This window comes from Mobula birostris, chromosome X (assembly GCF_030028105.1).
Source record: "Mobula birostris isolate sMobBir1 chromosome X, sMobBir1.hap1, whole genome shotgun sequence".
NCBI classification, from domain to species: Eukaryota; Metazoa; Chordata; class Chondrichthyes; order Myliobatiformes; family Myliobatidae; genus Mobula; species Mobula birostris.
The window spans coordinates 71,123,737-71,141,972 of record NC_092402.1 but is presented as its reverse complement, the minus strand read 5'-3'; the positions used below and the strand labels follow the sequence as shown (position 1 = coordinate 71,141,972).

At 45.1% G+C, this 18,236-nt stretch overlaps 1 protein-coding gene and 1 long non-coding RNA gene across 5 annotated transcripts in view; both read right to left on the bottom strand.

The window, feature by feature from the left end:
• Window positions 1–18,236, bottom strand: part of LOC140191667 (1-phosphatidylinositol 4,5-bisphosphate phosphodiesterase delta-3-like) — a 117,561-nt gene that overhangs the window by 99,133 nt on the left and 192 nt on the right. For 2 of the 4 annotated variants that reach the window (XM_072249288.1, XM_072249286.1), the window contains exon 2: window positions 11,043–11,132. The exons of the other annotated variants lie outside the window; for them this stretch is intronic. The gene's annotated coding sequence lies outside the window, so the exon portion shown is untranslated. The remainder of the gene's footprint in view (window positions 1–11,042; window positions 11,133–18,236) is intronic. 4 annotated transcript variants of the gene reach the window in all.
• Window positions 8,990–18,223, bottom strand: LOC140191673 (uncharacterized). The gene is made up of 2 exons (XR_011883870.1): window positions 17,662–18,223; window positions 8,990–9,497 (listed from the first exon to the last, which is right to left on the bottom strand). It is a non-coding gene; the product is annotated as an uncharacterized lncRNA (long non-coding RNA).

The following is an 18,236-nucleotide window of genomic DNA, read 5'->3' as shown; positions in this document are numbered from 1 at the left end:
CAGGTTGGAGGCTACCCAGACAGAATATAAGGTGTTGCTCCTTCACCTTGAGGGTGGACTCATCATGGCACGAGAGGAGGCCATGTAACGACACGTCGGAATAGGAATGGGAATTGGAATTAAGATGTCTGGTCACCAGGAGGTTGCAATTTCAAAACGTTGAAAGCTGATGACTGCACTGGAAGTCTAAACACAGCCTCGATGACTTTTCATTTGCATCCAGTATTTCAGATGCTTATAAATAGATAATCCACACAGCAGACTCTGATTGGCAGAGAATTTGAACGTACGCCAGTATCCAAAGCCTAATACTGTACAGTTAACAGTGATTGAAGAGCTGAAATAGTAACTCTCATTTCTCTTTGACTGGTCTGTTGACCGCTTCCAGCATTGTCACTTATTCCAGCTTGCAGGGTTTTCTATCTACCAATTCCAGCATTGTTTACACCTCATTCATCTGCTTATATCAGAGATTAACACCACTTCTTACAGCTGGCAACACCACCATTTCTGGTCATTCACTCTTTCCTGGCATCCAGCCCACTGCTGACAACCTCCCTGTTCTTTCCACCTCTCTCCCTTCTCTTAAGTTTAAAAGATGTTTAATTTTTAACCTCCCACTTTAGATGAAAGATCATTGTTCACTATATTTGGTTTTTCATGGATTCTACCTGAGTACTGAATATATTTTTTATTATCATAGACAAAAACGTGTAAGGGTGGCCTGGTTTTCCAGCCATTAGGAAGAAATTCTGAAGCTTCGGTGCTTGGCAGCTGAAGGGCAAAACTGAAGCTAGAGCAGGCTCGGTGAACACGGGACATTTGCTTGCTTTCAGAAAGGATGCGGCAAGTCCAAAGCAGGATTTTAAGATCAAAGTGTTGATTGGTTGGGAGCCGGGGTAAGTGAGCAGATGGGAGCAATGGGGACCAATGAATGGATACGGTGTAGCTGGATTCCGGAGGGCACCAATCCAACTTGGCCAAAGGTTGATGAACTAGTCCGCAGTGTAAATTCTCAGGAGTGACCAGCTCGCTACAGGGGGTACCGTTGGCCTGAGTTTCTAACTACTGCCTTCCACCACTTTGAATAAGTTCCACGTTTCCTTTTCCTCCCACAGATGCAGCTCGACCCACCAAGTTCCTCCAGAAGGTTGCTCATTGCTCCCAGGAAACAGTGCAGGCCTGCAGCACAGATAGGAGGTGGGAGAAGTCTGGCTGCCCGCGGCTAGTGGTGTTCTTTACGGATCGACGCTGAGTCCACTTTTCACATTACGTGTCAATGATTTGGATGATGGAATTGATAGCTTTGTGGCCAAGTTTGCGGACGATATGAAGATAGGTGGAGGAGCAGGTAGTGTTGAGGAAACAGGGAGTCCGCAGAAGGACTTGGATTAGGAGACTGTGTAAACCGGTGGCAGATGGAATATACGGTACAGAAGTGTATGGTCATACACTTCGGTAGAAGGAATAAAGACATAGGCTTTATTCTAAACTGGGAGCTAATTCAGAAATCAGAGGTGCAAAGAGACTTGGGAGTCCCTGTGCAGGGTTCCCTAAAGGTTAATTTGCAATTTGAGTCAATGTTGAGGAAGGCGAAGGCAAATGCAATGTTAGCATTCATTTCGAGAGGACTAGAATATAAAAGCAAGGATGTAATGCTGAAGCTTTATAAGGCACTGGTCAGAATGCACTTGGAATATGGCATGCAGGGTTTGGGGTGCTTATCTAAGAAAGGATGTGGTGGCATTGGAGAGTATCCAAAGGAGGTTCACCAGAATGATCCCAGGAATGAAAGGGTTAACATAGCTCTTGGCCTGTACTCGCTGTTTAGAAGAATTGAGGGAGGATCTCATTAGAGTGGATGAGGAGAGAATGTTTCCTATAGTGGGGGAGTCTATAACCAGAGGGAACAGCCTCAAAATATGACATCCCTTTAGAACAGAGATGAGGAGGACTTCCTCTTGCCAGAGGGTGGTGAATCTGTGGAAGTCATTGCCACAGACAGAGGCCAAGTTATTGGGTATATTTAAAGCAGAGGTTGATAAGTTCTTGATTAGTAAGGGTGACAAGGAGAAGGCAGGAGAATGAGGTTGAGAGGGAAAATATGGAATGACAGAGCAGCCCCAATGGGCCGAATGGCCTAATTGTGCTCCCATGTCTTATAGCTGAGGCATGGTCTTGACTAAACATTCAAAACAGGCTTTGTCCTCGTCCCAACATCAGACCATAGCCTTCTCAGCATCTGGAGATTCAAGTGGTCATCCAGATACAAGTCTCTGCCTCCACCACAACACATCATGTTCCAGATAGCAGCCACCCTCTGGGTGAAGAAATTCTTCCTCAGATCCCCTGAAACCTCTTAGTCCTCTTTGTGAACCTATGTACCTCCTCCACGGAGAAAGCTTTCTTACAACTTACCCTGTTAATGCCTCTTTTAATCTTGAGTACCTCTGTTATCTCTGTCCTCAGCTTCCACCACTCCAAGTAAAACAATCTCACCACATCCAGTTCCTCATAATTGAAATGTTCATCCAGGTGAATCTCTTCTGCACCCTCTCCAATGTACTCGCATCCTAATGATAGCATGGGACCATGGGCAACTAGCACTGCACACAATATTCCAGCTCTGGGCTGAACAAAGTTTTATGAAGTTGGACCAAAACCACCCAGCTCTTATACTCTGTGCCATGCCTGCCCCTGTCTGCCTCTGCTGTCACTTTCAGAGATCTTTGGATTTGTACATCGAGGTCTCTCTCCTTCCCAATACTCCCTGGATTTTTTTTTTACCAGAAGGAGAAATCGATATCCATGCCATCAGATTGGAGGCTACCCAGATGGAATATAAAGTATAACTCCTCCACTCTGAGGGTGGCTTCACTGTGGCACAAGAGGAGGAGATAGACCAACATTTTGGCCACCAGGTCCTAATGTATCGATGCAGCTATAAAGAAGGCATTCCACCGTCTATATTTCATTAGGAGTTTCAGGAGATTTAGTACGTCACCAAAGATACTCGCAAATTTCTACAGGTGTTCCGTCGGGGGGGGGGGGCTACTGCACAGGATCAAAGTAAACTGCAGAGAGTAGTAAACTCAGTCAGCTCCATCATAGGTACTAGACTCAGTAGTATCCAAGACACCTTCAGGAAGCGGTGCCTCAGAAAGGCAGCGTCCATTGTTAAGGACCCCCAGCACCCAGGGCCTGCCCTTTTCTCACTGTTACCATCAGGTAGGAGGCACACACTCAGTGATTCAGGAACAGCTTCTTCCCCTCTGCCATCCAAGAGACGTTGAACCCAAGAACACTACCTCACTTTTTGTTATTTATGTTTTGTAATACTTATTTAACTTAACTATTTTATATACTGTAAAGGTTCCAAGGTTGTCAAGCCGAGAAATGGTAGTGGGGACATGCTCCCACTACCTAAAAGTGCTCCTTACAGCCTGCGCCTCAAATAGCCTCTGACAACCAAGTCCAACTCCTGGCCTTCTAGTGTGGTTTAGCCTCTAAGCCTGGCGGATCTGTTTCGATTGACAGGAGAAGGGGCAAAGGTGGATCCTGGTGCCTTAAGACCAGTGCTTCGGGTAGATGGAGCTCGTTAGCCTGGGAAGGCAGTCCATCTAAGAGAGGGAAAACTCTGATTTCAAACCTCCACTGCCTTGCGGCCATACCCACTCATGGGAATGGCTTTGGGAGTAAACTCTGAGGACAAATCCAGAGCTGCAGTCCCTAAGGCAGTCCGACATTGCCTTCAACCTCGTTCTGGCAACTCCTGCGACAACACAGGTGCCAAGCTGTATCGGCCCTTGCCCTCCCCTTGGACAACATCGGTGTCGTGGAGAGGGGAGACTTGCTGCATGGGCAACTGCCGGTCTTCCATACAACCTTGCCCAGGCCTGCACCCTGGAGAATCCAGGCGCAGATCCATGGTCTCACGAGACTAACAGACGCCACCACATACTGTAATTCATGGTTTTTTCTCACTATTATTGTGTATTGCTTTGTACTGCTGCCACAAAGTTAAGAAGTTTCATGACATATGCCAGTGATATTAAACCTGATCCTGATTATGAAGTTTCGCTTTTGGCAGATGGAGCAGAGGTGCTAGACAAAGTGGTCCCCAGTTTATGACGGGTCTGTAGAGAAGGCTGCTTTGTGAGCACCAGACACAATAGACGACCCCAGCAGATTTGCAGGTGAAGTGTTGCCTCACCTGGAAGGACTGTTTGGGGCCCTGAATGGAGGTGAGGGAGGAGGTCAATGGGCAGGTGTTGCACTTTGGCTGCTTGGTGGGATAAGTACCGGCAGGGAAATTAGTGGGGAGGGATGAATGGACAAGGGAATCACAGAGGGAGTGATCCCTGCCTGTGGAAGTTATAAATTACAATAATATATAAAAAATACTGGTGAAAAAGAGAGCAAAATTAGGAGGTGGTGTTCATAGGTTCATGGACCATTCAGAAATCAATTAGTAGAGGAGAAGGAGCTGTTCCTAAAACGTTGAGTGTGTGTCTTCAAGCTCCTGTACCTCCTCCTTGATGGTAGCAATGAGAAGAAGGTATGTCCTGGGTGATGGGGGTCCTTAATGATGGATGCTGCCTTTTTGAAGCATCACTTTTTGAAGATGTTCTCAATGCTGGGGAGGCTAGTGCCCATGGTGGAGCTGGCTGAGTTTACAACTTTTGGCAGTTTTTTCTGATCCTGTGCAATAGCCCCTCCATGCCAGATGGTGATGCAACCAGTTAGAATGCTCATCACTATCTGTAGAAATTTGCTGAAGTCTTTGGTGACATACTCTCCTCAAATTTTTAATATAGCCACTATTGAGACTTCATTGTAACTGCACCATCAATATGTTGGGCCCAGGATATATCTTCAGAGATGCTGACACCCAGGAACTTGAAGCAAAATTATTAAAATCTTAACAGGAATGAGTGATCCTGTCAAATGTCCATTCAGCATGAAATACAAGTGTTCATTGTTATTTTCTGCCTTCTTTCCTTTAACCGATTTTACGCCATCACAGACGCAGGCCTTTTAACCTTACTGGCTTCAAGTGAGCTGACAAATGGCACTAAGAATGGGTTGGGGACAGTCTGAAAGCTTTATATACTGTGTATAATCATGTTAACCACTCCACTTTCATCAGCCAGCTTGATTACTTTAAAAAGAACTAGACTGATTTCTTCATACACTGTTCTCCTTTACCAAATCCATGCTGGCTGTCATTTATTCTTGGAATCTAATAACCCTCTGGAACAAGCTCAAGGGCCTGAGTAACTTACTCTCTGTTTTATATTCACGTCACTGATACAGAAATGGCTCTGTGAGTAATGTGAGATTATTGTTTATGCAGAGTCAGGAATGTACTCCGGCAACTGGCTAAACTCTCAGAGCTTCTCAAGTTGAGCAACTTAGTTGGCAAAGGGATGCTGATCACTTCTCCTGCTGTCACACAAAATGGAAAGAGGGGTCATCACAATTTAAAATTATCGCGGGGGGTGGAATGCTAACATTAAAGGGAATAGGATGGGAGGAAAGAAACATGCACTTCAGCTCCACAGGTACTGGTCTGGGGGCACTCACTGTAGTTCTGTGACATCCCATGGCCCTGCCTCCTGTGCTTTCATCAGGTGAGGAGTACGAGTCCAAATCTGTCTCAAATGTCCAAAGGCTCTCCCCATCATGCACCAGGACATGTCATAGAATCATAATCATAGCAGGTTGACAGCTTAGGCCATTCTGTCCAGCTTAACCATGTTGGATGAAGAAGTCATCCCACTCCCACCACTGGGCCTGTAACAGGATCAATGTATCAAGAGCTTCTGCCTCCACCTCTCAGAAATCCCTCCTGTCAATGCCTCCTAAGTGATTCTTTTTACCCCTTATCCTGCTAATCCATCTCCCAATTATTTCAGTCCCTTTGTTAAAGGAAATCCAGCCTCCTTATTTATTCTGTCTGGGCTCCTCAAAGTTCAAAGTTCATTTATTATCAAAGTATGCATACGTTATACAACCTTGAGATCTGTCTCCTTACAGGCAGCCAAAAAACAAAGAAACCCAATAGAACCTACTTTTTAAAAAATGACCATCAAACACCTAATGTGCAGAAAAAGAAATTGTGCAAACAATAAAAATAAGCAAATAACATTCAGAACTGAAGTTCATGAAAGTGAGTCCACAGCCATGAAGCCAGTCATCACTGCAGCCAATTTGGGAGCCTATTAGTTGCAGGCCACAGCCTCATTTCAGTGCGGAAATGAGTAAACCTTGTTGAGCAGTGAGCTGAATCGGCCTGTCCGGCTCCAACACCCTGACCTTTCTAATCTGGCCTGACACTTAAAACGATCAAACCTCAGGTCCTTCCTTAGTCTCAGCCCCAGGCCCTGGCACTTCAATACACTCTCGGGCCCAGGCCCCACTGCCTCGATTCAACCTGTACCCGACCTTTCCAATTCAGCCCAGTGCTTAAATTGCTCAAACCTTGGGTTTTTCCTCGCTTTCAAGCCTGGGCCTGGGCCCTGTCGCCTCAACTCTGCCTCACCTCGATCCTCATAATATTACACCTCAGTTCAACTCTGCCACAAAAAACAAATTTCACAATGTATATCAGTGATAATAAACTTGATTCTGAACCTATACTCAGCCTCCTCTGTCCTAAAGAGTACACTTCCAATGTATAGTAGTCCTCAATCTGTGAATGAATAAATATAGAAGAGCAAGGCTCAGAGACAGGTCCTTTGGCCCACAGTGTCTGCCCCGAACACAATGCCAAATTCCTCTAGCCTGCACGTAATCCATATCCCTCAGCTCCCTGCGTAGTCACGTGTCTCTTAAGCATCTCTATTGATCTGCTTCCAAATAGAGAGAATGTGGAAGAGGAAAAGTGGTCAAGAGGGAAATTTTGACTGTGCAGAAAGATGGATGCACTGGGGAGAGGATTACTGAATTTAGGACCTCAGTAGCGGGTGCCAATGGTGGAGCAGAACTGGAAGAATGTTGTCATGGTTACATTCATTGGCTGATCTGAAGAAAGCACAGGAGGGCCTGTCATAGCCCCAGGATCCTTCCTTACCAGTCTTTCTCACCGCTGCAGTACCCTGGTTCAAAAATGACCTCAGATACTGTTTGTGAGGAGTTTGCACGTTCTTCCAGTGTCTTCTGGATGTTTTTGTTTCCTCCCCCAATACAAAGGTGTGGGGATTGTTAGGTTAGGTGCGGGAGGGGAAGATGGCAGCGCGACACAGCGCCCGTGGCGCCTCCGGTGAAATGATATCGTATTTGTTAAATAGGGGCCGTGCACAATCCTGATTTGATGGAGATGGATGTGAGAAGCATGGAGGAACATCTGGAGAAACTTCTGAAATGCCCGGTTCGCTGCCACTGCTACTGTGCGATCGAGAATCTCCGGAGGGTAGGCCCCAAATCCTCAGCTTTGCCTGTTGCTGGCAGCCGGGGCTGGGGTCGAAGTGCTCAGCAGAGATGGTGCTCAGTGTTGGAGGCTCGAAGTTTTCGGACGGACTCAGAGTCGGACCGTGGTCGGGTGCTTCCAGGGTGCTGCATCGGCAAGTTTGCGGCGCTGGAAGCTCATGGCAAGAAGAGAGTTTTCTTCCTTCTCCCGTCTGCGTGAGATCATGGGACTTTCGAGAGACTTTGAACTTTTTTTACTGTGCCCATGGCCTGTTCTTCATCAAGTTACGGTATTGCTTTGCACTGTTGTAACTATATGTTATAATTATGTGGTTTTTGTCAGTTTTTCAGTCTTGGTCTGTCTTGTGTTTCTGTGATATCACACCAGAGGAATATTGTATTATTTCTTAATGCATGCATTACTAATTGACAAAAAAAGAGACTGTGTGTCCTCATAATCTAACCTAATCTAATTGGTCACCGTAAATTGCCCCATGTGTGGTGAAGGGTTGGGTTTGAGGGGGGTGAAAGTGAATGTGGGGGGGACATGGTGGATTGAAAGTAGGACTGGTGTTGATGGATGTTTGGTCAGTGCAGACTTGTGGGCCAAAAGCACATGTTCTTGTGTGGTCAGACTCAATGACTCTGGTGGTCAGGTCAGTTGGACAGAACATTTGGAAGTGAAGTGCAATCCAGAGACGCGGGAGGTGCTGTGAGCAGGGAGTTCACCAGGGTCAGGGAGTGTACAGTGGAGATTAGAGGAACAGCGGGACCTTGAATTAGATGTCCACAAATCCAGAATGGTCAATAAAAACACTTGGAACATAGGAGAGTACAGCACAGGAACAGGCCTTCAGCCCACGATATCTGTGCCAAACATGATCCCAATTTAAACTTATGCCTGCCTGTTCACATGCCTGTAATGCCACTATCCTATCTGCTTCTACCACCTCTCCTGGCAGTGTGTTCCGGGCACTTGTGTTAAAAAAAAACTTGTCCTATGAATCTCCTTTAAACTTTCCCCCTCTCACCTTGAACGCATGCCCCCTACTACTTGCCATTTCTATACTGGGGAAAGAAATTACATCAAACAGCACAGGAACAGGCCTTCAGCTCACAATGTTGTACTGAACTAATTAGTAATCAAATGGTCAGCTAAACTACTGTATTACACAGTGTCTATATCCTTCTGTTTCCTCCATTTTTAACGAACAGTGGAGAGTATCTTAACTGGTTGCATCCTGATCTAGAATGTCCAGGAACAGAAAAATCAATCGAAAGTGGTGGATACAACCCAGTCGATCACAGGAAAAGCCCTCTCCATTATTTACATGGAGCGCTGCCACAGGAAACCACTCATGAAGGACCCACACCATCCAGCCCATGGCTCTCTTCTTACCATTACCATCGGAGAGGAGGTACAGGAGCCTAAGGTCTCACACCTCCAGATTCAGGAAGTTATTACACGACCAACATCAGTTTTCTGAAACAGCGTTGATGATTCACTCACCAAAACTCTGAACTGATTCTACAACCTACCCACTCACTTTCAAGAACACTTTACAACTCATGTTCTCAGTATTTTTAAAACAATTTTTAATGATAAAAATTAGCTTTATTTATCACATGTACATCAAAACATACAGGAAGGACTCTACAATATGTTCTCAGTATTACTGTTTTCTGTTTGCACAATTTGTCTTCACTTACACATTGGTTGTTTGTCAGTCTTCGGTTTATGTATAGATTTTCATACATTCTATGAATCTCAAGATAACGTATATTTACGTTGATGATAATTTTACTTTGAAATTGAGTTGGCACAGTGAATTTAGCCATAAACCAGATGAAGTCAACGCCTTCTATGCCCACTTTGAAAGGGAGAACATAACAACAGCTGTGAAGATCCCTGCTGCACCCGGTAACCCTGTGATCTCTGTCTTGGAGGCCGATGTTGGGCTGTCTTTAAGGAGGGTGGAAGGTCCCGATAGAGTACCTGGTAAGGCTCTGAAAACCTGTGCCAACCGACTGGCAGGAGTACTCAAAGACATTTTCAACCTCTCACTGCTACGGTCAGAAGTTCCCACCTGCTTCAAAAAGACAACAATTTTACCAGTGCCTAAGAAGAATAATGTGAGCTGCCTTAATGACTATTGCCCGGTAGCACTCACATCTACAGTGATGAAATGCTTTGAGAGGTTGGTCATGGTTAGAATGAACTCCTGATTGATAAGCTACAGAACCTGGGCCACTGTACCTCCCTCTGCAAATAGATCCTTGACTTTCTAACCAGAAGACCACAATCTGTGCGGATTGGTGATAATATTTCCTCCTCTCTGACGATCAACACTTCTGCACCTCAGGGATGTGTGCTTAGCCCACTGCTTTACTCTCTCTATAACCACGACTGTGTGACTAGGCATAGCTCAAATACCATCTATAAATTTGCTAATACAACCATTGTTGGTAGAATCTCAGATGGTGACAAGAGGGCGTACAGGAGTGAGATATGTCAACTAGTGGAGTGGTGTCGCAGCAACAACCTGGCACTCAACATCAGTAAGATAAAAGAGCTGATTGTGGACTTCAGGAAGGGTAAGATGAAGGAACACATACCAATCCTCATAGAGGGATCAGAAGTGGAGAGAGTGAGCAGCTTCAAGTTCCTGGGTGTCAAGAACTCTGAGGACCTAAGCTGGTCCCAACATATCGATGTAGTTATAAAGACAGTGGCTATACTTTATTAGGAGTTTGAAGAAATTTGGCATGTCAACAAATACACTCAAAAACTTCTACATTTGTACCGTGGAGAGCATTCTGACAGGCTGCATCACTGTCTGGGGTGGAGGGGCTACTGCGCAGGACCAAAAGAAGCTGCAGAAGGTTGTAAATCTAGTCAACTCCATCTTGGGTACTAGCCTACAAAGTACCCAAGACATCTTCAGGGAGCGGTGTCTCAGAAAGGCAGCGTCCATTATTAAGAACCTCCATCACCCAGGACGTGCCCTTTTCTCACTGTTACCATCAGGTAGGAGGTACAGAAGCCTGAAGGCACACACTCAGTGATTCAGGAACAGCTTCTTTCCCTCTGCCATACGATTCCTGAATGGACATTGAAGCTTTAGACACTACCTCCCTTTTTGAAATAAATATTATTTCTGTTTTTGCATGATTTTAATCTATTCAATATGCATATACGTCCGTGAGCCAGGGCCCCAAACTTGGGCCACTGGTACCATCTGGGGGGAATAATTCTTATAGTGATTTTTGGCAAAGTATACACCCCTCGTGCTAGAAAATATGTGATAGCATTGCAGCGGTGGTAGCTTTCTGTGTGTTATCACTCGATTTATAACCCCATGACAAAACACACTTTTCAAAACTGTACATAGCACAGAATAAAGCATTCTACTTCAAACTGGTAGTTCTCTCTTATTATTGACGCCCTGTCTTTGAAAATTGGTGGGAATATAGCTCAGACTATATGTTTTTCAGAAAAGTTGTTAAAATTAGTACCTCTACAAATGTTATCTATTACTGGCAGTGACAACACAGTGACATTACATAAGATGTACTTCTGTTTTCATGTTCTGTTTCACATCTATATCTTGTATATCACCATTTATACGTACATTTATATCACCTTTGCAGCAGGTGCTTTTTTCACCAGCAATGTTAATGTGTTTTTTTTCTGTTTCAGGTACTGTGGTGGTGGGATAGTCCTGCACAAGAGAGGAGAGAGAAGAGTGGAGTAGATTTAGATCTCGAGTAGCTGAATCACTTTGCTTCAGAATGGAGAGACATAAGCACAAAGAATCTATTGAGAAGCAGTGTATCATACACCGGAAAACATCAAAAGAAGATGATGACCATTTAGTTAGTCCTCAAGACTATGAATCCTGGAAAACATTACTTGAAGCAGCCAAAGTGAGAAACTATGCCCCTATTTTAGATGTTGCTAAAAACTTGGAGAAAGAGAAGTCCCAAGAATCTACTGTCACCAAAGGTGCTGAAGCCTCTTCACCATGAAGAGAGACGTAGAGACTCTGAAAAGGAAAGTCAAGGAAAGCATTACTGATGAAGCTGGTGAGAATACCTGTACATCAGAAAGGCCAAGTAGGAGATCTTCATCCGAAGCAGGGGGTATGATCAAATCTGCACTTTTTGTAATAAGGTGAAATTTCTGAAGGGCTCCATTTCATGTAAAAAGCTTTTGGGGGCTGGGGTAACATTTTCTGCTGTACTGATGTTAATATGGAATATATACAAAAAGTGATTACTTATTTGAATTCCTGAATAAATTCTGTACAAATCCATGTGATTATATGTATCCTAGGGTTTTTTATTGACTTTTCCAAAATAAACGACAGACAAATATTTTTCTAAAAATGAAATGATTCACTCTCCTGAAATTGGGCACTGTACTGAGGCGAGAGTTACAGGCAAGACAAGGCAGGGCTTCAGGCAAGGAAACAGAAGGCAGAGGAAGGGATACAAGGAGTAAGGACAAGAACAATCCAGCACCCATGCCCTGGTCTCTGAAGGTATTTATGCAGACAGGCCCAAAGCGCATCAGCTGCCTCAATTAGCGGTCAACAAGAACAGAAACAGGGTAGACAGGAAAACCTGGAGCAAGGGTCGATGGACCGGACCATGAACCGGACTACGGACTTCACGGACCAGACCATGACAGTACCACAGGGCTGTGTGCTTAGTCCCCTACTCTACTCGCTTTATACTGATGACCGTGAGGGTAAGTACAGTTCCAATGCCATATCTAAGTTTGCTGATGGCACTACTGTTGTTGGCTGAATCAAAGGTGGTGAGGAATCAGCATGTAGGATGGTGTTTGAAAATATGGCTGAGTGGTGCCACAACAACAACATCTCACTCAACGTTAGCAAAACCAAAAAGCTGAATGTTGACTACAGGAGGAAGAAACTGAAGGACTATGAGCCATTCCTCTTGAGGGGATCAGAGGTGGAGAGGGTCCTTGGTATTATCATTTCACAAAATCTGTCCTGGGACTAGAACCTCTACCTTCACAGAAGTTTGCACAGATTCAGCGTGTCACCTAAAACTTTGACAAACATCTATGATTCACAGTGGAGAATATCTTAACTGGTTGCATCCTGATCTAGAATGTCCAGGAACAGAAAAATCAATCGAAAGTGGTGGATACAACCCAGTCGATCACAGGAAAAGCCCTCTCCATTATTTACATGGAGCGCTGCCACAGGAAACCACTCATGAAGGACCCACACCATCCAGCCCATGGCTCTCTTCTTACCATTACCATCAGAGAGGAGGTACAGGAGCCTAAGGTCTCACACCTCCAGATTCAGGAAGTTATTACACGACCAACATCAGTTTTCTGAAACAGCGTTGATGATTCACTCACCAAAACTCTGAACTGATTCTACAACCTACCCACTCACTTTCAAGAACACTTTACAACTCATGTTCTCAGTATTTTTAAAACAATTTTTAATGATAAAAATTAGCTTTATTTATCACATGTACATCAAAACATACGGTGAACTGCATCATTTGTATCAAATCAAATCAGCGAGGGTTGTGCTGGGCAGCCCGCAAGTGTCGTCACACTTCCAGCGCCAACATCGCCTGCCCACGACTCACCGACCCTAATCGTATGTCTTTGGACTGTGGGAGGAAACTGGAGCACCTGGGGGAAACCCACACAGACACGGGGAGAACGTACAACAGCCGTGGAAGTTGAACCCTGATCTTACAGCTAGCACTGTAATAGTGTTACACTAACCACGATGCTACCATGCCTCCCAACTCGTCTTCTTTTGCACATTGGTTATTTGTCCGTCTTTGTTCATGTATAGCTTTTCAAAAATTCTTTTGTAATTCTTTATTTTTCTGTAAATGAATCTCAAGGTAGAACATTGTGGAATATACACACTTTGATAAGAAATTCTTCTTTGATTTTGACTTTGATATTCATGTGCCTTTTGAATGCCCCTATTGTATTTGCCTCCACCACCACCCCAGGCACCTACACATCTCCTTTGAACTTACCCCTTCTCACCTTAAATGAATCCCCTCTGGTATTAGACATTCAACCCATCTACTCTATCTATGCCTTCCATCATCTTACAAACCTCTATCAAATCTCCCCTCAGTTTCTTCCACTGCAGAGAAAAAAGCAAATTTATCCACCCTCTCCTGAGAGTACATGCCATCTAATCCAGGTAGCGTGCTGGTTAACCTGTTCTGCACCCTCTCCAAAGCCTCCACATCCTTCCTACAGTGGGCAACCAGAACAGACTTGCTGTACTCCAGATGGAGCCGAATCAGCGTTTCAGAAAGCTGCAGCTCTTAGCTCAGTTCCTTAACTAATAAAGGCATGCATGCCATATGCCTTCATCACCACCCTATCAACCTACATTGCCACTTTCAGAGAGCTATGAACCTGGACCCCAAAATCTCTCAGTTTATCAACATCGATAAGGTCCTACAATTACAGTGCACTGTCTCCTTACGTTTGACTTACCAAGGTGCAACACTTCACCTTCGGCTGGGTTAAAAGCCATCTGCCATTTCTCTGCCCATGTCTGCAACTGATCTATATCCCACTGTATCCTTTTTCAGCCTTCTACACTATCCACAACACCACAAATCTTTCTATCATCAGCAATCTTACAAACCTATCCATTAACATCTTCATCCAGGTCATTTGTACACATCACAAACAGCAGAGGTCCCAGAATGGATCCCTGTGGAAAAGCAAAGGTCATGAACCTCCAGCTAGAATAAGTCCCATTGACCACTACCCTCTCTCTTCTGTGGACAAGCCCATTTTGAATCCAAACGACCAATTCACCATGGATCTCATGTATCTCAGTCTTCCAGATGAGCCTCCCATGAGGGACTTTGTCTAACGCCTGCCTGTGTAGACAACTCTCATCAGTCACTTTCATCACCTCATGAAAAAACTCAAACAAGTTTATAAGATGTGACCTGTCCAGTGCAATGCCATAATTACTGTCTTTAATCAGGCCATTTTTTTTTACCAAATGCCTAAGAATCTTCTCCAATAGCTTCCTACCCCTTCTCTCAATTGTCTGGGATAAATCCCATCATACCCTGGGGGATTATCCTACTTGAAAAGACCCAGCAGGACCTCATTCGTGATCTCAAAATGCCCTCGCACACGAGCATGCCCAAAACAAAGCTTACTATCTGCCAGGTCCTTTTCCTTGGTGAATACTGATGCAAAGTACACATTTAGTACTCATTTTGCCTAGATCCACTGACTCGATGCACAAATTCTCTCCTTTATCCGTGATTGGTCCCACTCCCTCCCAGGTTATTCTCATAATTTTAGCTTTGGGGGTTCCCTTTAATCAAGAAGCAGCAGAATGTAGGAGTAACATTCAAGGGAAATCAGGAGGGCAAAAAGAAGATACGCGATGGGTTCAAAATGCTCTTCCACCAACTCACCAAAGGCTTGCCCGGCTACATTCCCTAAGCTCAGATCTAGGACCATCTACTTATCAGCTCTAAAGGTCTCCTGGATGCATTTGAAAAATCAACCCCCCCCCCACGCAATTCACACTCAGCTATCCCAGTAACATTGAGAAAATTCCACTACTATAACCCTGTTACTTATACCCTCCTGAGTCCCAATGAAAGGTCTCAGCCCAAAATGTCGACTCTTTATTCCCCTCCATGGACACTGCCTGACCTGTTGAGTTCCACCAGCATTTTGTGTGTTACCCTTACTCTGTCTGTCTGTATATTATTCCTCTTTCTGCTGCTGAATGTAAGGGGGCCTGTAGTACTTTTCCCACCTCCTTTTTACTCCTAAGCGTTTATCATATTGCCTCTTTTATCTGATACCATCCCTCATTACCACATTTCCCTCTCCTCTTACTTCCCCTGAGATCCCTGAAGGTTACACGTCCTTCCTTTTTTCACGTCTGTGATTGCACCGGTATCATATTCCCATATGCTGATCAACACTGTTAGCTCCTTGGCCTCTCCAGAAACTTGGATTAAAATAGATGCATTTCAAGTCGTATTCCTCTCATGTGCCTTTTCGTGCCATGTCTGCTCTGCCTACCGGACTGACGTGGCTTCCCTTTTATATTAGACTGCACCTCCCCACAACTGTACATCTAGCCTGTTCCCTGCCAAATTAGTTTCAACCTTCCCCAACAGAGCAAACAAGCCACCCTGCAAGGATATTGGACCTGTTGTGCTTCAGGTGCAAACCATTTAGGTTGTACAGGTCCTGGCTTCCCCAAAAAGGACCCAGTGATCCAGAAATCTAAAACCTTACACCGCCTCACCATGTCTTTATTCACACATTTATTTTTTATTTGATTTGATTCAGAGATCCTGCCAACGAGCCTGCACCACCCAATAACACTCATGCCACCTACCCTTCACAACATTCCGCACCCAGCTGCTGACATTGTTGACTGTGGTACCAGGGAGACAATGCCTATGGGTGCAGGGGTGCCTGCCTCGACCCTCACTGCCAAGGCCCCACCATCGTAACCCTTGGACACTTGCCCCTCCCCCTGCACAGCTGAGCCAGTCCTGGGGCTGTGATCTTGCCTCTTGCTAGATGACCCAGAGCTACACTTACCCCAACAGAGAGATGGTTTTAGAGGGAGAGCCCCATACAGGTTTCCCCGACTCCTTGCTCACCTCCCTTCCTCTCCTCAGACACTGAAACTTTGGCCAGATTCCAAAACCATTCACCCTGACTGTACAGAACCATACCACACACACATGTAAAATCTCAATGCTCTTGTTTGCTGTTTTATAAACTTGAGATGCTGTGAGCTGTGAGTAGATAATCCCTATTTCCTAAACATAATTATTTCAAAATTATCCTTTATTCAGTTAACTTTCATATTCTTATTAATTTTAGGAACCAACTTCTCCCCAAACTCCAGAGTGATTTCCAGATACGGCATTTCTACTAAAACTAACCCGAAACAGTTGGCAAAACCTAACAGACTTGAAAGAATTCAGTTCAGTTTGAATGTCCAGTTTTAAATCATATGCATGATCCTTATGTCCCTGTGGGGTCACTTGCCACCCCTCTAAACAAGGCACCAGACTGACCAGTGAACTCAGCTGGCTGGAAGTTCCAATCCAAACACATGACTTAATGAACTTATAACCATCAAAACTCCATTGTTGTCGCACTCCGGTTCTTGACTCCTACAATCTGAATTATTGAACTTTTTCACAGCGCCCTCCCGTCCACCCACACACCTGCTTCCTCAAGTTCCGTGGCATTATTTCCAAGGGCAAGAGGTCTGAGCCAAAAATCCCCAGTTCAGCTGCCACTGGTCCCACTTTACAGCAATGACTCCCCTTAAAGTGTTTCATTGGCTGTAAGTTATTTTGAGACCCTGGAAACAACTTTTTTTACAAGTTTCTTGTAAAAAATATTTCTGCTCTCCATTATTAGGAAGCAACAGGATAACAAGAAAGAGATAAAAGGGAAAGCTCAGTTCTCCCCTATAATGGGGCTTGAAAGATGGGTGATGGCAGCTGACTGCTTGGTGACAGCTCTCATCTCTCATTTTCAAGGATTCTACAATTCATGTTATTTTTTTTAATTTACACAATTTGTCTTCTTTTGCACCTTTGTTGCAGTCTTTCTTTGTGTATAGTTCGTCATAAATGTTATTGTATTTCTCTGTTTTTTCTTTCTGTAAATGCCTGCAAGAAAATTAATCTCATATACATACTTCGATAATAAATTTACTTTGAACTTGCCAGTGATTGCACAGACAGTCGGTCTACCCCATCCTGGGCACGGAAAACGGAGGTTACAAGATGACAAAGGGAGTTCTGAATCACTTAACCCTTTAGGAAGTGCCCTGATTCTCACTGAGACCCCAAGAAGGAGCAGAATGAAAGTACAGTATAAAATGTGAAGCAAAGAAAATGGCCATTCAGCCCGGTCACAATGTGCTTGCCTTTACATTCCTTTCTCAGCTCACTGCATCTGACCCACATCGACAACCACTGACCTGTCCTATTCAAACCATATCAACGATTCACACACCTAGCCTGCTGGAAAAGCCACCATCGCCATAAAGCCTGTCACGTTAAGCATCTGTGAACTCTCCCTCATCACCCCAGACGTTGGGAAGATGCAGTCTCTGTCCGGTTAAATCTTACACTTTCGCGGTGCAGGTTTTGTAACGTAGACACAAGACCCGAGGTTCAGGACGAGGGAGCCGCACTGACCTGCTGCTGGCAGCCCGTTGTGGTCACCCTGTTGGTGAGGCCGGAACCGGAGATCGGGACGGTCAAACATACACCGTCCCGGAACGGGATCCGCTGATCCCCACAGGGACTTCACCCCACCAGATACAGCCGGCTGTTTCCCTGCCCCCTCACCACTGATCGACACCCGGAAATCTAACTCCCCCGGCCTCCCAAGTCCCAGCCCCTCACCCTTGCCTCCAACACCCTCCTCCGGAGACGGGACGAGGAGCAATAGCTCCCGAGACCAACCAACCCAAAGGACGCATCAGAGACTCAATCTGAGGTTCTCGATTGACAGATCTCGGACAGACAATGGGGAGACAGCAGGGCAGATCCCAGACAGGCAACGGGGAGACGGCAGGCCAGAACCCTGACAGACGGTGAGAAGGTGACTGGGTGATTCCCACTCGGGGCCGGTGCACCAATGAAGCCCCCGCACTCAGTCGCCACTCCTTATTTAGTCAGAGTTGGAGCGCGGTATGAGAGCGGCGGGTACTCCGCAGCCCCCGTTTCCCACCTCTCTCCTCCACCCCTTTTTCTCTGAACCTTCCCCC